Here is a 27,383-nt window from a genome sequence, read left to right on the forward strand (position 1 = left end):
GGAAACCAAGGACATTGCTCTCGTAACACTAGCCTTTTAATCTTTAATTTGTCTTTTTTGTTTAACAGTTACAAAATTACTTGTATAAAGAGGTGTCATTGTTTTGAGTCATTGTTACCCGTGTCAGAAAATTAAAGAGTTATAGAAAAGTCTACCTCAACAAAAGGTTTTACCTTTGGCGAGGGGGGTTTTGTTTTTAACCCTAAGATAGCAGGTTTCTTTTCAACCTCTAGAGCACCAGGTTTCTCTTAAACCCTTAAACACTTCCCACTCCTCCTCACCCTGTCTATCCTACAGGGGGGTCCGCGGCACCCTGAGTGGGGTCCTAGCCGTCCCGAACGCTCAACACTGGGGGAGTACCCGAAAGTACTCCGGGGGGAGTGATTAAATCACTCCGGGGGGAGCAACAGAGAGTGCTCCGGGGGGAGCTTTTGCTCCGAGGAACCTACCTTCGAATAGCCTGTTCCGGGCGCCACTTGCCGGGGTCCAGCCCCGGCAAGATCCAGGGAATTCGAAGGGTGGACGGCGTCGGCGTGGAAAGACTTGTTTATTTATTAAAGTAAGATTAGATTAAGAAATTATAGTGTAGTAAGAAGAATAAGTGGAGGAAGAGGGCTGAATAGCTTGGTTTACGCGGAAGGCCAATAAAATTCCAGACAAGGAATTTGCACCATCTACGTTGGGCCACCGGCGCCCGCTTGAATATCTAAGGGTGCCTCGCCTTAAGCTCCCTTTCTCGCGGGTCTTAACAGCCGGGGCAAGTAAGTAGACATGGAGAGCCTCCGCGCTCCAGGTGGAAATTCAGCCCGAAATTAAAGTAAAGAGCAGAGAGAGGGAAAGAGAGAGAAGAAGAAAGAGAGAGAGACACGGGGGGAGCCAGAGTGCCAAGAAACCAGGCCAGGAGACTAGTTAGAGAAGCTGGTCCAAGAAGCTGGCCCCTGGCCCCTGGAGCTGGCCCCATCCTTTATTGTTCAGAAGGCCTTTTATACTTTTGATAAAACACAGAGATCAATGGGTAACACAAGATTATGTAGCGTTCGCAGCTCAGGCTCTTTCTATACATCATTTTGTATACAAAAGGTCTCAGGTGATTTACATTATCTTCTGGCCAAGAGGCTTGTTAACACTTTTGGCTCTCTTCCTTAATGAATGTTAATTTTGTTTCCCCTGAAGTGTTTTTCTTTAATCTACATTTCCTTAAAGCATTAGCATTAAAGTTACATCTCTATAGAACAAAGGTGCAGTGGGATATAACAAAGAAGGTACTTAACTCAAAGATCTAATGTTGCTAACACAAGGTCTACTACTTGTTTTTCTAACTATATCTACAACTAAAGGATGTGAAAATTTGGCAGCAAATATTGACTCAACAAATGAAACCTTTAATCAGTCCTATTCTAAAGATTTTGACTCCTCGGAAGCTCCTACATTCCTAGGATGTTTTAAGCTTCCTGTGCCTCCTGCGGTCAGGAGGCCTCAAACAATCACACGCGCAGCTGTACGAGTCCTGCAGGCAGGCTAGAAAGCCATCAGAGGGTTTTTTGGATTGAAACACTCTTTTAAATGCAGAAGACTAAAGCCCTGAATTGACTTTTTCCAGAAAATATCAGAAGAGTGGAAAAGCAGAGCACAAAAGCCGGCAGATTTTTGTTGGGGTACATGCTTAGGAATTTCCAGAGGGGTCCCTGAAGTCTGAGCACGCCTTGCGTATGTCAGCTTCCTTCCTCATGACCTTGTCACGGGCGGGATTCCTCACACTGGCTCCCAGCAGTAGCCTAAGACTCCAGCTTACAACCAGAATAAATATATCATATCCTACACAGTTCTTGACATTCACTACCTGAAGTTTGGCAGAAGTGAGGGTGAATCTTCAACTTTTAAAAGGTATGACAGTCAGTAAATATACAGATTTTCTTTGACTCACAAGGCAGTTATACCCCAATAAACACAGCATAAATAAAAAAATATCATTAGAAAATATATTTAATATATCTAACCTACTGAACATCTAGCTTAGTCTCACCTACCTTAAACATGCTTAGAACACTTCCATTAGCCTATCACTTCAGTTCAGTTCAGTCCCTCAGTCGTGTCCCACTCTTTGCGACCCCATGAATCGCAGCACGCCAGGCCTCCCTGTCTATCACCATCTCCCAGAGTTCAGACTCACGTCCATCGAGTCCGTGATGCCATCCAGCCATCTCATCCTTGGTCGGCCCCTTCTCCTCCTGCCCCCAGTCCCTCCCAGCATCACAGTCTTTTCCAGTGAGTCAACTCTTCACATGAGGTGGCCAAAGTACTGGAGTTTCAGCTTTAGCATCATTCCTTCCAAAGAAATCCCAGGACTGATCTCCTTCAGAATGGACTGGTTGGATCTCCTTGCAGTCCAAGGGACTCTCAAGAGTCTTCTCCAACACCACAGTTCAAACGCATCAATTATTCCATGCTTAGCCTTCTTCACAGTCCAACTCTCACTTCCATACATGACCACAGGAAAAACCATAGCCTTGACTAGATGGACCTTAGTCAGGAAAGTAATGTCTCTGCTTTTGAATATACTATCTAGGTTGGTCATAACTTTTCTTCCAAGGAGTAAGCATCTTTTAATTTCATGGCTGCAGTCACCATCTGTAGTGATTTTGGAGCCCCCCAAAATAAAGTCTGACACTGTTTCCACTGTTTCCCCATCTATTTCCCATGAAGTGATGGGACCAGATGCCATGATCTTCGTTTTCTGAATGTTGAGCTTTAAGCCAACTTTTCGCTCTCCTCTTTCACTTTCATCAAGAGGCTTTTTAGCTCCTCTTCACTCTCTGCCATAAGGGTGGTGTCATCTGCGTATCTGAGGTTATTGATATTTCCCCCTGCAATCTTGATTCCAGCTTGTGTTTCTTCCAGTCCAGCATTTCTCATGATGTACTCTGCATATAGGTTAAATAAGCAGGGTGACAATATACAGCCTTGACGTACTCCTTTTCCTATTTGGAACCAGTCTGTTGTTCCATGTCCAGTTCTAACTGTTGCTTCCTGACCTGCATACAGATTTCTCAAGAGGTTAGGTGGTCTGGTATTCCCATCTCTTTTAGAATTTTCCACAGTTTATTGTGATGCACACAATCAAAGGCTTTGGCATAGTCAATAGAGCAGAAATAGATGTTTTTCTGGAACCCTCTTGCTTTTTCCATGATCCAGAGGATGTTGGCAGTTTGATCTCTGGTTCCTCTGCCTTTTCTAAAACCAGCTTGAACATCAGGGAGTTCACGGTTCACGTATTACTGAAGTCTGGCTTGGAGAATTTTGAGCATTACTTTTCTAGCATGTGAGATGAGTGCAGTTGTGTGGTAGTTTGAGCATTCTTTGGCATTGCCTTTCTTTGGGATTGGAATGAAAACTGACCTTTTCCAGTCCCGTGGCCACTGCTGAGTTTTCCAAACTTGCTGGCATATTGAGTGTAGTACTTTCACAGCATCATCTTTCAGGATTTGAAACAGCTCAACTGGAATTCCATCACCTCCACTAGCTTTCTTCGTAGTGATGCTTTCTAAGGCCCGCTTGACTTCACATTCCAAGATGTCTGGCTCTAGATTAGTGATCACATCATCATGATTATCTGGGTCGTGAAGATCTTTTTTGTACAGTTCTTCCATGTATTCTTGCCACCTCTTCTTTGTTGGGCAGAACCATCTAACACAAAGATTATTTAATAATAAAGTGCTGAATATCTTATGTAATTTTTTGAATACTGTACTGAAAGTGAAAAATAGAATGGTTGCTTGGATACAGGATGGTTATAAGAGTATTGGTTGTTTATTCTTACGATTGAGGTGCTGACTTGGAGCTAAGCCTCAAGTATGCAGTACGCAGGAGAGAGTTCCTACTACATATCACTAACTTGGAAATAAGATCAAAATTCCTAAAGTGTGTTTTCTTTCTTATCTCGTGAAGTTGTTAAATGCTCATCTGGACAATCATACATCAGGGACTGTGTATAGTAGAATATCTTAATATTCAGCAAACATTCATTTTCTCCTCCATCCTTTATGGAAGGAGTGTACTTTCCCACTCAAATTGTATCCCAGACATTTATTCGTGTGACTGACTGTGTGAACAAAGGCTTTGTACCTGCTCATGTGAGGTACTTTGACCTCATGAAATCCTGTCTTCCACCATGAGAAGAACATCCCAAGCTAGCTATTGGTCCCAGAATGTGGCAAGGAATAAAATTGACTTAACCCAATATCTGGCTTAAATTGAAGTTCAGCTGCTGTCAGTCCCTATCAGCTGAATCCATTTAGACCATGTGAGCAATAGCTGGAAAACAGGCCTACAAGAGAAAAGCAATGTTTGTTTGAAGCCGCTGATGTATGTGGTCACCCAAAAAGTATGCAGTAAGCCTTAAGCAATAGATATTGATCCTAGGAATTATAGGATCACTTTAATATTTCAAGAATGTTGTCACTTCAGACTACAATTATTTTTACCTGCAAGATCAAAATTTCTTCTAAGGGAAGAATATGTAATTGGAATATAATATTTCTTTGCTTATGAAACTCATAATGAAGACCTTAGCACTGTTGTAGTCTTTTCAGAAATGCAAATTACTACAGTCCATGGAGTCTCACAGAGTTGGGCATGACTGAGTGACCGAGAACACTCACCTGTTTTTACTGTGAGATTGAGAAAATGAGAGGATTCAGGGATGGATTTTATACATATTTTTAGACTGCAAACTAGATCTGAATTCTAGAAGCAGTGATATTTCTTCACCCTGAGATAACCAAGAAAAATGATCCTTAGACCATAAAATGAAAGTAATCATTTATGGGTCATAATAAGTTTCTATTATCTGTTTTAAGAGATATAGATTCCCAGGTCCCACCCCAGACCTAGTGAATCAGAAGCTGGAATTAAACAAAATGTGCAAGTGATTTAATATACATTGAAGTTAGAAAAGCATTGGTCTACCAGAATTCCTACCAGGGCTGAAATAATGCCCGTGATCTGGGACATTTCTGTAACAAATGCTGATAAACTAAGTTGTGAGGTACTCAACAGTGTTCAATAGAACTTCCTGTGATGACAGAGAAGTTCTTTACCTGTGTTTTCCAATATGTTAGCCATTGAAGATGTGTAGCTTATCAATATCACTTGATATGTGGATAGCATGATGGAGGAAGAAATTTTTTCTATCATTTTAATGAAAAAACATTTGAATGTAGATAGCCACACGTTGCTAGTGACTACCATGTCAATCTTGGAGAGGCTAGACAATGCTGCTCTGCTAGCTGTTACTGTTAGACTGACCTTTCTGGTTTCAGGACATTGCAAACAAAGTTTTGTGTTTAAGGGCATGGTCACAGGATTTGGACTGAGTTAAAATTCATCTGAACAATTTACTAGCTCTGCAACCTTGGGCAAATTCCTTATTCTACAATGCCTTATTTTTCCCAACTACAAATGAGACAGTGATAATTATTTACGATTACTATAGAATCAAATGAAATAGTAATTTAAACCTAATAGAGTACTGTTAGAGAAATAGTAATGCTAAATATGTGCTTATTAAATTAATAAATATCCCACCAGGCCTACTTGAGTTAGAACCTAAAACATTAAAGCAATGAGTTCTAATCATTTTTTTTTTCTAAATCCAAGTACCATATTTCCTTCAGAAAAAGTCTGTTAAATACAGTTAATATGGAAATTAATTGAGAAGGAAGTAATATTGTGAGAGAATCATATGAATCTGAATTTGAAAATAGCTTGAAAAATTTTTCCTAAAGATATTCTGTCATCTGGGTTGAGAATGATTGCCATAGAAGCCTCTTTAAATTCTTTAGTGTCTGGATATTTTAGTTGCCCTGATGAACCTATGTAAGATATGAGAAGCAACCTGTAATTATAGCCCCCACAGACACCTGGATCCTGTCAGTTATCAGCTTTCTGTATATCAAGGTTGTGTTCACTTAGGAAAATGTCTAGGAAAAGAAAGCTTAACTATTGGCTGTGTATTAGGTCCAGAACTTTGAGGCAAGCTTTTAACTTTGCCTAGCTATGCTTCTGTAGCTTATCTAGCATGAGTCTCATGCTAACTCTGCTTGGTATGATAGAGTGTACAGAGCTGGGAATACATTTTATGCAAAGTAGGAGGAAGCTCTAGGACCATTTGCTTCACTGGAAAAAAGAAGTAACGTGTGTGTTGCGCATGTTACCTGTATGTGGTTAAAAAAGACATGACTGAGTGACTAAATACAGCACAGCACACAAAACATGGAGAGAAAAAGAAAAAAATTGAGTAGATTCAGAGAAATGGCCACTCTGCTCTTTACAAAAAAGTGAATTTCACTAAACGGTCCTGTCACTCTAGCTGCTAAGCCAACAACAAGCCTGAATTGGGAATATGTCCAAGTATACTTGACATTTAACTGGAAACCTGGCATTTAAAATGTCCTTGATTTTGACCTGTAAAGGCCTTCCTCCTCCTTAAGAACACAGTTAAATGAAAGTAATAACTCAGGTTTATAGTTGCATCTACTTAAGTTTTAAATTACCTCTTCAGTAATTAAAAAAGGCATTTCCGAATATAATTTCCTAGAAGACAGTTAATTTATGTGTCAAGGAGGAAAAGTAGATAAAAAATTGATATACTACCAAAAAAAAAATGCTGTCCAGGGTGAAAATAGACAACTTCTAAATTACTGTACAAGGGTAACTACAGATAATAACAGCATGGTAGGAAAATCTTGATCTAGGTGGTCTATTTAGTTTAATTTTTTTCATGATCATCCATATATAATTACCTATAGCTTTATTATTTACTCATATTTTCTCTCTTATGTCTTACTAACAACTAAAATACAAATAAAAACAGATTCTCGTAAAGGCTGTGGTTTTCCCAGTGGTCATGTATGGATGTGAGAGTTGGACTGTGAAGAAATCTGAGTGCCAAATAATTGATGCTTTTCAACTGTGGTGTTGGAGAAGACTCTAGAGAGTCCCTAGGTCTGCAAGGAGATCCAACCAGTCCATTCTAGAGATCAGTCCTGGGTGTTCATTGGAAGGACTGATGCTGAGGCTGAAACTCCAATACTTTGGCCACCTGATGCGAAGAGTTGACTCATTGGAAAAGACTGTGATGCTGGGAGGGATTGGGGGCAGGAGGAGAAGGGGACGACAGAGGATGAGATGGCTGCATGGCATCACCAACTCTATGGACATGAGTTTGAGTAAACTCCGGGAGTTGGTGATGGACAGGGAGGCCCGGCATGCTGTGATTCATGGGGTTGCAAAGAGTCGGACATGACTGAGCGACTGAACTGAACTGAACTGAATAACTAAAATACAAATAAAAACAAAGATACAGTTTTTAAATAGCATTGCAGTTCTAGCTAATATCAGCCTTCTTTCAGAACATAAAATTCAACTAAAAGTCAAAGATATTTACATTTTTTTCTTTTTTTTCCTTTTGAGGTAATGATTTTGTTAAACACGTGCTTCATGGTAGACTACTAAATCCAGTGGAAATTATATCAAACTGCATCTGTTTTGTAAACTTTTTCTTCTGTTCTAGGTTCTTATGAATTAGCCTGAAATTTAAATGCTGATCACTCTTTTCATCTCCTTCCCACCCACTCATAGCACATTTTCACTGTGCCTACACCAAATAGGGGTTAAACAACTATATTACATTTGGAGTTGGTTATTTACATTCAGATAATATTCTGGTACACAATTCCTTTTTAATATCCTAGAAGAGCAAACACTTGAAAGTGATTATTAGGTTAGTTGTATTACTTTACTTTTTGAAACAAAAACTTAGTGTCAGCACAATTCTTAAATGATTAAATATAGTAAATTGTTTCAATGACTATACTATTTACTTCAATTCTTTGTTAGTCTGGTAATTAATATGCATGTTATTTAATTATCCTTTTTTTAAAAACAGTACCTATGAGAATGTCTTGTTTCATTTCCTCTGATGGCTTTTTAATTTGGGGCTGTTTTTGATTTATGCAGTTTCTTGATTTAGTGGTTTTACTTTTTCTAATTCACAAAGTTAAATTAACTTCCTACATGGTAACTGCTATATTTGTATAGCTCTGGAATAACTCAACAGCTTTTTGATGCTTGCTTCATAGTAATGCCCTTTCTACCTTGATTCTATCACAGAGCTGATCTAAAGTACCTGGACAGTATTACCTTCAGCTGAAGATTGTTATATTGAAAAAATATTGTACTCTTACAGGCATTGTTAGAGAAATTCTTGTATGTTTTCATTTGAGAAGTATGGCCATCCTCGGAGAAGGAAATGTCAACCCACCCCAGTATTCTTGCCTGGAGAATCCTATGGACGGAGGAGCCTGGTGGGCTGCTGTCCACAGGGTTGCATAGAGTTGAACACGACTGAAACGACTTAGCATGCTTGAATGCATTGGAAAAGGAAATGTCAACCCACTCCAGTGTTCTTGCCTGGAGAATCCCAGGGACGGCGGAGCCCGGTGGGCTGCCGTCTATGGGGTTGCACAGTCGGACATGACTGAAGCGACTTAGCAGCAGCAGCTGCATGGCCATCCTCAAAGTCTAATTTTACTACGTAATTTGGATTTTTTATTTTTTTCTATCATACCAGTAACAAATATAATCATTTAATGTATTAATAAAATAGTCTTGTCAAAAAATGTCATTTTGTCCAATATTACACAAATGTAAAAGACATAATGGTCTGTAATGCTGGGTTTCTCACTCAAGACCCCAAAATTTCTGAAGACTTTTATATATATATATATAAAAGGATGCCATCAACATGAACTATGCCTTTACCAATTTTGAAGGATAGTGGAAAGCAAAAGTGAAGGGGAAAATAAGAGAAGTTAAGAATCAGGGCAAGTGAAAATAATTGAACAAAAGATTTTGAAGAGTGAAAGTTAAGAAAGCCAAATGAGAGAAATAACTTAGATATATGAAATAATTCAAGAACATAAAATATAACCATATGTTAATATAACCATATGTTAATATAACATGAAAGGTGGGGGGATTTTTAAATTTTAGATCTTACTCTCAAATGATTTGTATTATTTTTATTTTCTTTCAACTTTGGGAGAAACTGTTACTAAATATTACTGGAATTTAAAAATCTATTTTATTATGATTATTTCCTCAACTTCCCTTTCCCAATCTGCCTAAATTTTTTAACCATATAGTAGATATCCAATAAATTGTCACTGGCTAAATAACTGAATGACAACATATTATCATAACGAAAGAACTACTAATAGTAAGTAAGGAATTTGGTATTCATTTGACAGTTCTTTATATTTTAAAATATTTCATAATGAATCTGATAAGTGCTATGATGCCAAGTGCCATGCTATAGCATCTCTAAAATTTCAGGAAATCTCCAACTCTTGTGGAATAGGCCCTATAGATTTTTTTTTTTAGTAATTATTAAGAGCTTGTAACATACTGAATACTGAATTAAATTGAACATATTTAATATATGTTGCAAGTATTTTCTAGTTTGTGTTTGTTACTAATTTTAAATATTGGGGGGGCATAAATAAGCTTGGAGTTTTATGTAATTAACACCCTCTGTTTTATAAAAATTCCTTATCTTACTCATAAAAAGTTATGTGACCAAACCTTAATTAGAAAAAATAATTATTTATATTTTATTATCTTTTTTTAAAGTAATTATACCTTCAAGTAATTTAGAGCTTATTTATTTTTTTGTGACTGAGGAAGTCATCTATGGTAGAGGGCATTTGGTATCACTCAATTCAATTATAGCTTTTACTTTTTCAGTAACAGAACCCTGAATTTATTTGGTGATAACAAAGCTTTCAGCTAAACACAAAAGAAGGCCACCTTGCAGCTAAGTATAGTCATGTAAATAAGTCTATGTATGAGATATGATTAAAGACATTGTGTTGGACTTCTGGGAGAGCTTCTTATATGGAGTTCAGTCGGGTAGAATGCACAAACTTATTACTGTTTTCAACTCTAATTTACTACCATACAGATCATCCTAGGCTTTTTTTGCATCACTTATCACTCCAGATGTATGAAAATTGGCTTCCAGAATCTGCTATCCACTTATTAATTGTTCAGTTTCAATACACCTGTTTGTGTGGTTTCATGTATAATGGTTTCAGAATTGTTAACTGACTTAGCATGCACACTGTGGGAAACAACTTTATTAGCTAGAACACAGTGCTCATATCCCATTACCTTGCCTTCAGCGTACATTCTTCACTCACTTCCAAATTAGTTTTGGTTAGCACCTTTTTCCATCACCTCCTTCAGTGAGGTTATTTCATTCTCTGAAAAATTATCAATAGCAACATTGTTTTACAGACTTATTTCCTCCTGGGAACCTCTTATTTCTTGAATGATTTTTATTTAGTTTGTATACATTAAGCTTCACTTTGTGCTGAAAACTTCTACTGATTTTGAAGAATGCATAATGCCATGTATCCACCACTATATATCAAGCAAAATAGCTTCGTTGCCTTAAAAATTCCCTTTGAGCTCCCATATTCAATTCTATTCATGTACCATAAAATCGTCTCTTATCTGTAGATTACTAAAGTCAGAATTTCAGCGTATCACTGGGGGATAAGGAACAAGAGGAGAAAGTCAAAAGGAAAAAATCATTTCAGTACTGACAGCTAGAATAATGACTGGTCTGGTAGCTGGTCCCCAACCATCCATGCCTTCCCATATCCATGCTCATGTGTGAAAACCATTCAAACCTACTGCACAATTGACTCAAAACCTGTCAACTCTTAATTATGCTCAGAAGAAATGTCTCTCCATCTAATGTAGACTGCAGGATGAGCTTATTATCTAGAGAATCAATGGTGCTTGGCATGTCTGTAACTAATGAGAAAGTATATAGGCCCCAAAGTAATTCCTAATAAAGAAGCATATTAGAGATTGCAGTCTTTTTAGGCCAGTAAATGTATCACTTTTGAGAAATAGTTTTGACATGATATACGGCTCTGAGAGGGAGAGTAAGTACTGTACAAGGACAACAAATAACTATCCAACATGAATCGAACCACTGTACTGCTGACCGCTTTAATAAGCAGCAGACATCCACTCCTGCACTCCAATATGGTATTGCCTTCTAGGAGGACTAGCTAACCCAACTGGTTACGTGTTGGTTACATTGGACACTTCATTATGGAAAGATCATATATCTGTCCCCACTGAAATAGAAGCTTAGATTTACATTTTTAATCTGCGAACGTGATCACATCATCAACACTGCCATTCTCAGATTTTCTGAATATTTTATTCATCATTATTGCTTCTCCTATAATATTATTCTGTATAAAGAAATTATTTTCCAATTAATTGTAGATAATTTATTAAAACCCATAGCTTTTGCGTTCCCTCAATCCACCAGAGCACTGGCTATGTAGAAGGCCATAATGACTTGTTAAATCTCATTATAGCAATGGTCCAGAAAAAAATTCTTGAAAATATGAGCTGCCATTCTAATGATTGCAAATTATTCTATGAAATATTCAGTATATATTGGCTTTTCATACCATGGAAAACATAAAACCCAAGTTCCAACAAACAAAGGGAAAAATAAATTTTGCGCATGCTCAACATTTCTGACAATCTTCTTTGTCACTCTGAGCTCTACTTTTTGGTGATTTGAAAAATGGAATACTGCTATCAGGAGATAATCCAAATGAATTGGAAGTTGTGACCACTACTGCTTCTTTGTAGCACAGCCAAAAATAGGGAGAAATAATGTTGGATTGAGGGATGGATTTTGTCAAAGAGAATGGCCACCATAAAAATTAGGTAAAGTTAAAACATAAGGATTTTATTTTGAAACCCAAAGAAAATGCTGGGAATATTTTAGAACTCCTCTGATTCTGTCACCTTTCTGGTAATCCCGGAAACACCCTTTTATAAAAATTTAAGGTGAACTAGGTAACCCAATTTTTTCCTCTTAATTTCGGAATTGATCAGTTTTACGATACATCAGTTTAATGAAAGATTTGTTAAAGCAGGTACTAAATGCACAAAGTATAAAGTAAAATATACATGAATTTAACTAGATTATAATTTAAAAACTTATTTCAGACCAAAAAAATGCTCATAAACAATGAAAAGGCAATATTTGCTTTTTACAAAGCATGAATTAATTCATGTTATGCCTTCAATAAACTATGAGCATCTTGATGTTAGGAATTATCTTGATGGTGCTAAGTAAATATTATTAACTTAAAAAAAAACACTGAACTTGATTATTATTATCATGTGTGTGTGTTAGTCACTCAGTCATGTCTGACTCTTTGCAATCCCATGGATTGTAGTCCACCAGGCTCTTCTGTGCATGGGATTCTCCAGGCAAGAATACTGGAGTGGGTTGCCATTTCCTTCTTCAGGGGATCTTCCCAATCCAAGGATTGAACAGAGGTCTCTTGCATTTCAGGAAGATGCTTTACCATTTGAACTACTAGGGATAGCATTCAATTCTACAGTCAAGGTAAGAGTCATACATAATGGGTTATGGAGTAATTTGTTTCAATTGTGTATGGCTGTTACACTGACTGTAGAACTGAATGTTATCACAGACAATAGTGTTTATGTACAAGTTTGGAAATAATATTTCAAAATTTTATAACATGTATCCTTCTTTGTTTCCATATCTGTTTTTGATAAAGCCAAGTACAAATCATCAAAATCATTATCAGCAAAATGTGGAAGACATGTAGCAAACCTCATTAAAAAATAAAGACACAAACAATAACAACAAAGCCCTAAACATGTAAAAACTAATACTCATTCAAGATGCATCTGACTTAAATAGTCTCCAGATGGCAGTCTAACACTACCTCAGTCAAAAATCTCGAGCTAGAGACACTTGGTGTCTCTTAGGTTCTTAATTCCTAGCAAAGACCAACCTGTTTACCATTCTCCTCGTGGTGCTAATTCACTAAGTAGTCAGTGAAAACTCAGTTTAATCAGTTTGCTGTTGGTGGCTTTCATAAAAGAGACAAGAAATAATCCTATACTATTTGTAGTTAGTTTTGAAAGCAATTATGCATTTTCACTTTTAATCAGTTTTATATTTCTAAAAAAGATAAGGGTGCATTTTAGAGCACTTAGTATTTTCCTGACACTATTACATTTCAATGTATATAATACCCCATCAAAGTCTAAGGAATAGCTCTTCTACTCAAAATGGCAATACTTCCACAAGATGCATATTCAGATAAGATCAATTACTTGTAATGATAAAAAAGTTCTTTTCACATAAAATTTCAAAACAAAACAAAACAAAAGACTAGCCTTTAGTTCATTGTTAGCAATATATAAGAGAGAAATCTTACCCAAATGTGACATTTCAGGTTTTAAATTTAAAATTGCAGGTTGTCACAAACAATTCATCTTGTCTATTTTTAAATTTCAAAATACATATAAATATACTTTTTTTTCTGTAGTCTTTATTGTATTAGCATAGACTGGCATACAAATACTGTAGTTTGTGTAACTTAAACAACATAAATGAATTTTTTCTCATAGTTCTAGAGGCCGAGAAGTTCAAGATCAAAGTGCAAGTGGCTTTGATTCCTGGTGAAATCTTTCCTGGTTTGCAATCACTGCCTTTCCTCTTTGTCCTCTCTTGGCAGAGGTCTCTCTTCCTATTCCTCTTAGGCTACCAGTCCTTAGGTTTAGGTGTACACCCTTGTAGCCTCATTTAATTTTAATAACCTCCTAAAGGTCTTAACTCTGGATACAGTTATGTTGCAACTTATGGCTTCAACATATGAATTTTGAGGGACACAGTTCAGTCCATAGAATCTATTATACACGAGATTAAATGGCTTCAATATTACAGGTGAGCCAATTTCCTTTCTGGGCATATTTCACATAAATGAAAACTTAGTAATATATCTGCTGTTTCTTATTTGGTGAATTCTCTGTTAAATTATCTGCTGATTTCTATTATAAAGTAGAGAAATTATGATTCTCAGTATAACAAATCTAAAGTGAAAGTGAAATAGAAAAAATAGTGTATACTGTACTAGGGGAAAAACTACAGGTAGAAATTATCAAAAAATAGAAAAAAATAAAAAAGACCAGATGTCAGTGGTTATAGATATAACAGATCATTTCTTTGAAGAATTTTTTTTAATTAAAAAGAGAATGTTTATAGTAATTGAATGGAAAAGAATCAGAGGAATAAAGAAACTTAGTTAGGGAAAAGTGTTTCAAAACATAAGGCTGTGAATGGGAATTCACTTTTAAAACCAAATAAGATAAGAATGGAAGTAAAAGAAAATCAGTATATTAATCTGATACTAAATGCATTGTGTGAATTCAGAAAATGATTTTAAATCCAATCAAATGTTTTATAAATATTATAATGTAATACACTAAATTACATTATCACACCCATTATTTCAAGGGATATAGTCACTATCTTTACACTGTACCAGGAACTGCAAACATAGGAAATTATGCAAAGTAAGTCATAGCAATAATTTTTTAAATGCCATATTTTATTATAAAGGCTCTATCTACATTTTCCTCAAAGGAATTAGTGAAATACAAGTAAGAATATATTATCAGAAAACAAAATTGACTGAAAGTTTAAAACATACAGTTTTTACCAATAGTGAGAAAAATAATCATTTAAATCTCAGCAATTAGTTGAAAGCCATAAATAGTAAGCCAGTATCAGAAAAGATTCAGTAACTTTGTAAGCTAGAGATTTTTATATGAATATAGAACAAAAAGTAAAATTCCAGAAAAAATAGCAAAATGAACCTGTTTTAATCATGAAATGAATGCAATGTTTCATTTTATATCACTTTATAAATTTGATGGCACGTACATGTATTTGTATTTTTTATATATTAAAGAGTAGTTGGAGGCTGAAAATATTGAATATTGAAATACATTTAATCCCTTTTGTATCACCATCTCATTCGTTATTCCTTGGGAAACAGTTTAATTATTCATTACATTTGTGTTTTCATTTATGATCAGTATATGAAAGTCTGGTACAGTGTAAGGATTTCTTGACAATTGTTTTCCTGAAAACCAGATGGAATCATAAAAATTTTTGAAATTTGATATCATTATAATTTTAACTAGGAAATGGGTAGGAAATGGTCTTCTACTATCTAGGGCACGTTATTTTCTAAACTTCCTTTTATTAGAGAGGTTACTAATGTAAAATATGGAGAAGACTGTTTCCTATATCACTTAAGAAATGATGGCATATCCCATCACTTCATGGCAAATAGATGGGGAAACAGTGGAAACAGTGTCAGACTTTATTTTGGGGGGCTCCAAAATCACTGCAGATAGTGACTGTAGCCTTGAAATTAAAAGATGCTTACTCCTTGGAAGGAAAGTTATGACCAACTTAGACAGCACATTAAAAAGCAGAGACATTACTTTGCCAATAAAGGTCCGTCTAGTCAAGGCTATGGTTTTTCCAGTAGTCACGTATGGATGTGAGTGTTGAATTATGAAGAAAGCTGAGCACCAAAGAATTGATGCTTTTGAACTGTGGTGTTGGACAGGACTCTTGAGAGTCCCTTGGACTGCAAGGAGATCCAACCAGTCCATCCTAAAGGAGATCAGTCTTTAATATTCATTGGAAGGACTGATGTTGAAGCTGAAGCTCCCATACTTTGGCCACCTGATGCAAAGATCTGACTCATTGGAAAAGACCCTGATCCTGGGAAAGATTGAAGGCAGGAGGAGAAGGGGACAACAGAGGATGAGATGCTTGGATGGCATCACTGACTCAATGGATATGAGTTTGAGTAAACTCCGGGAGTTGGTGATGGACAGGGAGGCCTGGCATGCTGCAGTCCATGGGGTCACAAAGAGTTGGACACGACTGAGTGACTGAACTGAATTGAACTGAAATGGCCCCATCATCCTATATCTATAAAGTCATATAGAGAAAACAAAGAGAATGATCAAAGAGGGATTCTGTGACCATGTTTGTCAGTGGGGTCCCTGAAAGAATCAGTGGCACATTCAACAAAAGCCAATTGTGCTAAATTGCTCCAGTCATGTCAGACTCTTGGCGACCCCATGGACTATAGCCCACCAGGCTCCTTGGTCCATGGGATTGACCAGGCAAGAATACTGGAGTGGGTTGCTGTGCTCTCCTCCATGGGATCTTCCCAAATTAGAGAGAGATTTTAATGAAAGGACTATTGCATGCCAAAGTAGAGACCCACAGAGGGGATGCTACAGAGAATAGATTAGAAACATTGTGCCTCAGTGGAATCGTAGCCAACCAGTGGCTATAAAGAATGAGAGGTGGGGTGGTTTCTGGAAACCAAGATAGTCATATACAGAGGGATTTTTGGAGATGGGTGACCTTCAGTAAAGAGACACAGGTATACAGTGGCCACTCAGCAGGAAGAGAACCAAAGCAGTGTGTACCTAACCTCAGTCTCCTCCTTCCCTTCCATCTCCTGCCAAGTCCCTTAGTTAGCTGAGCTCTGTCAGAAGCCAGCATACAAAGGAGCCTCTTGATGAGGTTTATGAAGGTCAGTCTCTTAGGATACAGAGTAGGGTGTAGAAGGACATTTGCGTGTGTGTATGCGTATGTGTGTGTAGAAAGAGAGAGAGAGAGAGACTACTTATAGGAATTGGCTTATGAAATTATGAAGGCAAAGAAAACCCCAAGATATGTAGTTTGTAAACCAAGAAAGCCAGTGGTGTAATCCAGTCTCAGTTCAAAAACCCAGGAACCAGGGGAGCCAATGGTGATAGTACCAATCTGAGTAGAAAGGCCTGAGAACTGAGGGTCATTGGTGTTAAGATCTTATCCGAAGACATAATACCCAGTGATGTTGATGTTGGAGGGCAGGAGAAGACAGATGTTCCAACTCAAAGTAGAGCAAATTTGCTTTTCCTCCATCTTTTCATTCAATTCAGATTGAATGGATTAATGGATTGGATGATACCAGCCACATTCATAGGAGCAGATCTCCTTTACTCAGTCTGTTGATTCAAATCCTAACCTAATTTCTTCCAGAAATATTCACACAGACATACCCAGTAATAATATTTTACCAGCTATCTGGGCATCCCTGAGTCTAATTAGGTTGACACATAAAACTAATCATCACAGAATGGATCCAGAGGGGCAAATTGTAACTACCTGGAAGATAGTGTCTTTCCAACAATCTTTGGAAAATATCTATGAAATAAATATAGTAAAAATAGGAGCCCCTATTTGGTTGATAAATAACTTAGTTCAGTTCCAATAGATGGAGGTTTAAGATGAAACCCTTTTAAAGTTATAGTTGAAATGACAGGCTTCCCATTTTCTTGAGTTCTATATCCAAGAAAGTTCTGGAATTTTCTAGGTCATATGCTAGTTGATTCAGTTTTTCATTCTCTTTTGAAGATACCTTTAATTTTCCATGTGTCTCCAGAGTATATAGAATGAACCACAGCCTACTTAATCTCACATTTAATAATCTTCTCTTTCTAAAATCAGTGTTATTTTCTACCATAATATCTGTGGGCAAATCATTAAAAGCAACCATTTCCCATTCTTCTTGAGTATTTTAGCTCTTTTCCTCTAGAAACTTGATACAAATGAGATGGGAACTTTTATTAGGACATTTATTCATTGCAAAAATTATCCACATTTGGCAGACTATATCTGGACTAGGAGAAATGAAAATATTAGTAGGACATACCTTTGGATTTCTCTTGAGTCTAACAATTCTTATCTGCATGTCCCATGCAGGAACCTAGAAGCTGTCTCTGGAATTGTCACAAGTGATAATGGCTTTTGAGGGCCATGTGGTGTCATATTATTCCTACACCTGCCTTACAAATTCTATTTTATTGCTTCTGAAACTATCATTTGGAGAGGCATAGATAATCACTCCTGGATAGCTCTGTGGACTATCCTAGTTGAAGACATGGATCTTCATGTGCGATGAAGATGTGTGATCATGCCCTGGAGGCATGTTCTCTGTTGTCTTCCTTAATCATCCAAAGAATCTGCTGCCAAAGTTGACCTTAGCTAAGATATTAATATTTAGCAATTCCTCAATATAGAAGGAGAGTTAAAAATGAGAGTGGGAAATAAAAATGCAATATGTTTTTTTTTTCCCCCCACTATCTAGCTTGAATAATGGTGCTTGGTGAGTCAATTAGGAATTACATTTCTGTAGTAATCCTAGTAATCAGAAATACAGATACTTAAATATTTTAGAGGTTTATTTTTCTTCAAAGTTAAAAAAAGATGGAATTAGATGTTCCAAGTCTAGTAGTATAATTCATCTATAATATTGCTGACAAAAGGTAGCCTCCATCTATGGTTCTGCTCTGCCATTCTATGTAGTTTTCTCCTTAAAGCTGCATCATGATAACACGGAGGTTCAGCAGTCCCATGTATCCTATGCAAGGGGTAAAGAAAGGTTGCTGAAAGAGGTGCAAGTCAGATGAACTAGCTACTTCTTCCTCTACTTTCAAGAAGTGCTCCTGGATACAGTGCTCAACAAATTGTATTAAATTTTTACTGGGTTGCCAAAAAGGAAGAAGACGAGGAGGAGGAGAATAATCAGAGGAAAGGTTTATGTGTTCTTTCAGTTTTCTATATAGATGTTCATATATAGCCTATAAATGTAGAACCAAATGTAGAACCAAAAAGAAAACCAAGTGCTTACATTGTAAGTTGGATTTTAACTTGGTCTGGACCAGTGGCAGTTCTTAGGTTACATTACTCTTGTTTTTTCTTTCCATCAAATGAGCAACAGTTATCTGCCATGGCATCTCTGATTCACTCAGCTCTTTTTACTTTTACTTTTGCTCCTAGCTGGCCACCATTCTTCTCATTATTTTTTAACCCAAATTTTGGAGTGAACTGACTGATAAGCTAATTTTCATTCCTATTGAGTACAAGCCTATGTTCAAGTCTCATCCATGGAAAAGCTCAGCCTACTTCTTTATATGTTGTTGTTCTGTTGGCCACTTGTGTCTGGCTCTTTGCGACCACACGCCAGGCTTCCCTGTCCCTCACCATCTCCTGGAGTTTGCCCACATTCATGTCCTTTGCATTGGTGATGCCATCCAGGCATCTCATCCTCTGACGCCCTCTTTCCCTTCTGCCCTTGATCTTTCCCAGCATGAGGGACTTTTCCAATGAGTTGTCTGTGTGTATCAGATGACCAAAATACTGGAGCTTCAGCTTCAGCATTAGTCGTTCCAGGGAATATTCAGGATTGATCTCCCTTAAGATTGACTGGTTTGATCTTCTTGCTGTCCCAGGGACTTTCAGGATTCTTCTCTAGCATCACAGTTCGAAGGCATCAATTCTTTGGCATTCTGCCTTCATTACCTTTCCACTCTCACAACTGTATGTGCCACTGGGAATACCATCACCTATAGGGACCTTTGTAGGCAGAGTATTGTCCACTTTTCAACACACTGTCTCGGTTTGCCATTGCTTTCCTGCCAAGAAGCAATCATTTGCTGATTTCATGGCTGCAGTCACCATCCGCAGTAATTTTGGATCCCAAGAAGAGGAAATCTGTCACTATTTCCACCTTTTCCCCTTCTATTTGCCATTCAGTAACTTACATGTATATATAAGTTCTTTATAACTTATATAACTTCTTTATAACTTACAGCCTGACTTTGCTTTTCTGAGTAGAGATCAGTTTCAGTAAAAAATGATCATGGACTTGAAAGAAATTGTGACTGAGCTGTACAGAATAGGATTTTACATATTTATTTTAACATATAAACCACCTTTGGGATGATATGCTGTTTGGAGAAGGTGTTTGAGCTTCAGAATGGCACATTACTTTTTTTCCATTTTGTAATTACCATGTGGATTTTTAATAGATTATTTTTGATATCCTGAAGAAGTGGTTTTACCTTCAAAAAAGAAATGAGAAGGGAAGAGAACATACATAAATATGTGTTCTCTCCTATGTTTTATATGTAAATTTACCACCCTATGTATTCAAAGTATTCTTAACTGGCCATCCTAATGCTATTTAGATTTATATAAATATGTACGTTTAAATCCTGTTGAGGGTTATAGCTGAGATACCGAGAATTCTGAGAGTATTCCTAATGCATATAAATTAAGGAAAATTAGGCTTTACTGATTTCTAGTCGTATTTGAGAACACTTTTTCTTCTAGAGAATAGAAAAGGACAGTGAATAATTATCACCTATTTTGTGGGGAGGGTGACATTCATTTATTTTTACAAAAATATCTTTATTTACTAAAATACTTTTTATTAAGGCAGCATTATATTTTATTTTCTATTTTAAAGAAACATTTATGTTCTGTCTGCTTATTTTGATTTAATTTTTGGTTAGGGCCATCTAGCTATTAACCAGTTATCCCTTGAAGCCACTTTGAATGTAAACATATTATTGACAGTTCATCACTGATAAATGCTGGCTTCTGAAGGAATTATAGAAATTAAATTTCTTTACAAAATTATTATCAATCAGTCTTCTTGTGTAAGTGCATACCAATTATATACATGTTTTAGGTGAATATATATTTATTAATTTGTCCTTGGTTGGTAGTTTTCTCAGACTTGAAGCTTGGCTTTCCAGACATGGTTTTTAGAAGATGCTGTATTACTACAGCTTCTTGTTCTGTCACTGTTATTAACTTACTTACAAATAGCATAAGCAAACCATCAGATGTTGCTTATTGGTACCAAAATAATCACATTTTAATGAACTAGCAAGGCATTATGTGTGTTAATTTTTCCCTATGGAACAAGTTAAGGAAAGAAAATACAGGAATACCTTTAAGTGGGCATATGTTCCATGAGATTACTCAAAATTGTTTTGAAATATGTTAACAGCACACCAAAATGGACAAACAGCTGTTTAATCTCAGTTTTCACATAACTAAGGTGTGACTAGAAAATATAGTATAGCTCAGATGATTAATACCACTTCTTATGCAAGTGTCTTTTATCAAAAAAGAAAAAAAATGAGCTAAAGCCTAAAATGGGTGGAGGAAGAGACCAAGTTTCATATATTACTTTCTCAATTCTGCATTTGACTTTACTTTGTAAGCAGCAGAAAAAGTTTAATCATGCTGACCTCCAGATTCCTTCTCCATAAAATGATGTAGTATGCTTTACTTCTTAACGGCTATGAGACCATTCTTTAAATAACAAGAATTTCAGGATCTATCAGAAGATATTTTTAAATTAAAGGTATTTTTCGGCTGCCACTTTCAATGAAAGGCCATTACATATTAAAAGAGAAATATGTAAATTGTTTCTGTTGCTAAAAGTAAATGCATTGCCATATCTTTTATTTCTTTACAAATTAAATGAGGCAGATCAAGCCACAGAAAGGGTTTGATATTACTCATGACATATTTGTAATAAACATATGTTTGCTGTTTCAGATTTCTATCCAATAGTACAATAGACTGACCACAGCAGAAGCTTTTCATGACTATTAAAATTTTAGTTACCAAAAAGTGATTTGAAATGGACTGTGCAAGGAGTGTACACAAAAGTGGTTTAAATATGAATACATTTGACATCAAATAAAGGTACAAAGAAGATATGTATCTTTGGAACACAGACTGCCAGTAAGATCCAGACACCAGAAAGAAACATGCTCTTCATCAGCATCCTTCAGAAAGCCGTGTGAGCCTGAACCTAGAGGGGCTGCCTGATGGTACTTAAGAAGCAATGACAGGAAGAAGCCCATATGCTGTGATGCATCCCTCAGGCTCAGACAGGCTTTCGGTTTTAGTTTAGTGCTTGTGGCTGCCACACGAGCCACAGGGTGGCCTTCCCCTTAATATTGCCAAAGGATTTCAAAAATAGCTTCCTCACTATGAGTCAAAGACAAAATAAAATTTTGAAAAAAGTTGAAACTCATACTGCTGGCTGCCATAAGAACAGCCAAAGCTTCTTCATCTGTGCTTATACACAGCACTTGGAGGGATCACCATTAGTGCGGGGCCGGAGTGGGAGGACGCTGCCTGCTGTGATATTAGGAGCATCAGGCTGTGGTTCATCAGCCATCCCACAGGATCATAGCATGGACCAGACACCAGCCAGCCCTGGATCCATCTCAGCAGGCACCTGTATCTTCTTGGGAAAATTGTCACTGCTGTTACTTTCTTACAGATGGTATGAAGTTCATGACATGGAATATAATGATATACAAAATGAGCACATGTGTCCTCAGGGAGATTATTCAAATTTCTTTCATAAGCTTGCTCTATAGCTTGCGTATCTATTATCTAAATGCAGTGAATGAGGGACAAGTGGGGAGAGTTATGTCCGAATTACTTCACAGCATTCTCAGCCTTTGAAGTTTTGGGAACAAGTCAATTTTGTACTCTCATTCCTAAAATCTAAATACAGCCAATAAAATCAGCTTGATTTTATCTAGTTTTATCTAGATAAAAGCTGTTTTATCTAGTTTTGAATCATAAATACACTTAATGAGTTTTAGAATCTCAATTTCCTTGAGATTATTTGATACAATATTATCTCTGTTATAAAATTAGTTCTGGGAGTAACTTTTCCCATATATATATATATATATATATATATATATATATATATATATATATATATATATATAATATATATGTTATATATATATAATATATATAATATATATGTATAACTTGCCCCATATATATTATATATATGTAATATATATATATATATAGTGCCTTTTTCCAGTTTTGTATGGGAACTGTCAATATTATGTTCTCATTCAGGATATTCCAAAAGCCTAAAAGTTTTCACCATCCAAATTATCACCACTCTGAAGTATAATACTTAAAATATATGTTAGTTTCCTAATTGAAAGGAAGAGGCTATATAGTTAGAATTTGAATTTAATGAATCTAAGCATCAGATCGGGAACCAAGCTTTTATCAAAGCTACAGGAAACAGTGACCTGACAGGGAGATTCTTTTTCCTGGAAAAGGAAGTATTATATTTGATCACACAGACAGATCTAATTGAACATTCTTCAGCATCACTCTCAAGTGAAGCAGTTATTTGTCAATGATAAAAGTTTAAGAGTTTTTGATATTGTCCTCATTGGCACATTATTTTATCATTTCCTGATTGATTTAACTGGACGTATTTGTAGTACATGCTAAGTTACAGTGTGATTAATAATTTTAGTGATGTAAGGCTTTGATTCCTCTTTCATTGCACAGCTAGTAAAATATGTTAAAGGATGGTGTCAGGCAGCTATGCATCCCCATCTATGGAATCCTAATTCAGTCTATTTTTAATACAGTCACCTAAAAGCAGGCAGGGTGATGCTTTAGAAACATAACCATGATTATATAGCTGACACCTGTACCCATGCCCTCTATACCTGATTAAAATACCTCAATAAGTTTGCTATGCTGCCAGGACAAAAAGACAAATCATTAACATGCTGGATGGCTTTGTATGGTCTGTCCACTTCCTATATTTTCTACCTTGTACTTAGTACATCTAATCTCACTGTAAGTGTCTTTACAAAATCTGTTTCCTTTGTCTAGAATATTTTATTTTCCTTTATCTAGTGAATTTCTCATCTTTCTTCTTATTTTTGCTCTATTATAACTTTCTCTTCTCCCTGATTAGGTTAGTATTTCTCAGGTTATGCTTTTATATCAATATATCACCAAATAAAGTATGATTGCAAATAGCAATTACAATTTTACAATATTTTTGCATGCAATAAGAAAGCCTAATTAAGCAGAGGTCCCCCCCACCCAGTTCCCTCGTGTTCGAGTGGGTAACCATTCCCTTCTCCAGGGGATTGTCCCAACCCAGGGATCAAACCAAAGTCTCCTGCATTGCAAGTGGATTCCTGGTGGCTCAGATTGTGAAGAATCCGCCTGCAACGCAGGAGACCTGGGTTTGATTGCTGGGTTGGGACTATCCCCTTCAGAAGGGAATGGCAACCCACTCCAGTATCCTTGCATGGAGAATTTCATGGAAAGAGGAGCATGGTGGGTTGCAGTCCACGGGTTCACAAAGAGTTGGACAGGACTGAGTGACTAACACTTTCAGTTTTCCCTTTTTTTTACCTTTAGAGTCACCAGGGAATCCCCAACAGTTTCCCATATTACCTCAAGTTCAGGTAATCTGTTCTATACACTTGTTTTTTAATGAATAAAGCTACATGTATTTTTATGGTGATGAATGTAAATAACTTATCATGGTGATCATTTAAAATATAAAGAAATCTTGAATCACTATGCTGTGTAATGGGAACCTAACATAGAGTTGTAGGTTGATTATTATTCATTTAGTATACAGGTAGAAGTTACAGATTATATTAAAATTTTTAGCAAGTAACTGTTATAGAACTAGTCACAAAACTATGTAGCTCTTCTACAAGTAAACACTGTACAAATGACACAATATTTCAATATAAAAGTTTGCGTTGTTTAGCTGCTAAGCCATATCAGACTCTTTTGCAACCCCATGGACTATAGCCTCCTAGGCTCCTCTGTCAATGGGATTTCCCAGGCAAGAATACTGAAGTAGGTTTCCATTTTCTCTCCAGGGGAAATATAATTTAAATTTCTATTAAGAATTTATAAATTAGGAAACCAGAATGTCTCATAAGTATAAAGAACACCAAATATCCAGAATTCTTATAAGCTAAAATATTGCTAGTTACAATTCCACACTTATCATTTTGATTAAAAAAATGATAGTTGTAGCATACGGAGGAACATGCAGAGAAAAGAAAACTCTGTACGAGATTGAGGTCTATGAAACAAGAATATCACAGTAATTTTCATTTCCTCAAACCTACATTCTAATAACTATGTGACCCACTGAAAGAGGCAGTGTTAAAACATGTAAAAGAAGACAAAGCCAGAGCTATGAAATAGAAATTTAGAGGGATGGAGCACTGCAATTAGTAAACTTCTTGAGAGAGGCTAATGGACTTATAGATTCTTTTGTATGTTTTAAGACCCATGCTTTATTGACTATGTCAAAGCCTTTGACTGTGTGGGTCACAAAAACTGGAAAATTCTGAAAGAGAAGGGAATACCAAACCACCTGACTTGCTTCCTGAGAAATCTGTGTGCAGGTCAGGAAGCAACCATTAGAATTGGGCATAAAACAACAGACTGGTTCCAAATAGGGAAAGGAGTATATCAAGGCTGTATATTGTCACCCTGCCTATTTAACTTATATGCAGAGTACATCATGAGAAACGCTGGGCTGGAGGAAGCACAAGCTGGATTCAAGATTGCCAGGAGAAATATCAATAACCTCAGATATGCAGATGACATGACCCTTATAGCAGAAAGCAAAGAAGAACTAAAGAGCCTCTTGATGAAAGTGAAAGAGGACAGTGAAAAAGTTGGCTTAAAACTCAACATTCAGAAAACTAAGATCATGGCATCTGGTCCCATCACTTCATGGCAAATAGATGGGGAAGCAATGGAAACAGTGACAGACTTTATTTTGGGGGGCTCCAGAACCACTGCAGATGGTGACTACAGTCATAAAATTAAAACACTTGCTCCTTGGAAGAAAAGTTATGACCAACCTAGAGAGTATATTAGAAAGCAGAGACATTACTTTGCCAACAAAGGTCCATCTAGTCAAAGCTATGGTTTTTCCAGTGGTCATGTATGGATGTGAGAGTTGGACTATAAAGAAAGCTGAGTGCCAAAGAATTGATGCTATTGAATGGTAATGTTGGAGAAGACTCTTGACAGTCCCTTGGACAGCAGGGAGATTCAACCAGTCCATCCTAAGGAAATCATTCCTGAATATTCATTGGAAGGACCTATGCTGAAGTTGAAACTCCAATACTTTGGCCACCTGATGTGAAAAACTGACTCAACTGGAGCCGATTATGCAGAGTGAAGTAAGCCAGAAAGGAAAACACCAATACAGTACACTAACACATATATATGGAATTTAGAAAGATGGTAATGATAACCCTGTATGCGAGACAGCAAAAGAGACACAGATGTATAGAACAGACTTTTGGACTCTGAGGGAGAGGGAGAGGGTGGGATGATTTGGGAGAATGGCACTGAAACATGTATACTATCATGTAAGAAACGAATCGCCAGTCTATGTTCAATACAGGATACAGGATGCTTGGGGCTGGTGCACGGGGATGATCCAGAGAGATGATATGGGGTGGGAGGTGGGAGGGGGTTCATGATTGGGAACTCATGTACACCCATGGTGGATTCATGTCAATGTATGGCAAAACCAATACAGTATTGTAAGGTAAAATAAAGTAAAATTTAAAATTAAAAAAAAAAACTGACTCATTTCAAAAGACCCTGAAGCTGTGAAAGATTGTGGGCAGGAGAAGGAGATGACAAAAGATGAGATGGTTTGATGGCATCACTGACTCAATAGACATGAGTTTGAGTAAACGGGAGTTGGTGATGGACAGGGAGGCCTGGTGTGCTGTGGTCCATGGGGTCACTAAGAGTCAGACATGACTGAGTGACTGAACTAAGAACTCATGAATATGAAAAGCAGTCAGATTACAATTAATACAAAAGTACATATAATTACTGTTCTTCACCTGATGTACAATTCTACCAATATCACATTCTCATTCTCATTCTACCAATATCACATTCTCATGTAAATCATTTGATTTATAAATGAATTATATATGAATCTAGTAACAAACAACTAACTAGTGCTGTCGATAGACCATATTTCAGCATCCCAGATAGGAAAAGTGCCTTCTCAAAATTCCTAGTAGTCAAATATCCAGTGAAGTATTCAGTCATCTTTATGGAAATGCCTCTCTTCAATGTAGTATGATATGAAAATCAATACATCTGTTATAAAATGAATGTGAGTATATATAAATAGAATGAGCGAATGAAGAGGTTTTAAGGGAGAAGGCTAGAAGAAGCATCATCAATTAAGTGTGAAGAATAGGAATGAATCAAAAACTATAATCTAAACTTATTTATAGACTTAGGCTGTTGAGTTTTTGTTTGTTTGCTTGACTGAATATTTTAGGAGTTCTCTTGCTGCAGGTCTCAACCATATATGGTTTAGAAAAAAATTTGGCTGGGCCAAGATGATCCACTGTAGAAGGAATAGGTTTACCCATTCCAGTATTATTGGGCTTCCCTTGTGGCTCAGATGGCAAAGAATCCACCTGCAATGCGGAAGACATGGGTTCGATCGCTGGGTTGGGAAGATGCCTTGGAGCAGGGAAAGGCTACCCACTCCAGTATTCAGGCCTGGAGATTTCTACAGACTATATAGTCCATGGGGTCACAAAGAGTTGGATGTGACTGAGTGACTTTCACTTTCACTTTTCACTTGGGTGCAGTGCAGTGAGCCCCACCTTTTGCCCCACCATGCTTCAGGACCTGG

Source organism: Ovis aries, chromosome 18 (assembly GCF_016772045.2).
Source record: "Ovis aries strain OAR_USU_Benz2616 breed Rambouillet chromosome 18, ARS-UI_Ramb_v3.0, whole genome shotgun sequence".
Lineage (NCBI taxonomy): Eukaryota > Metazoa > Chordata > Mammalia > Artiodactyla > Bovidae > Ovis > Ovis aries.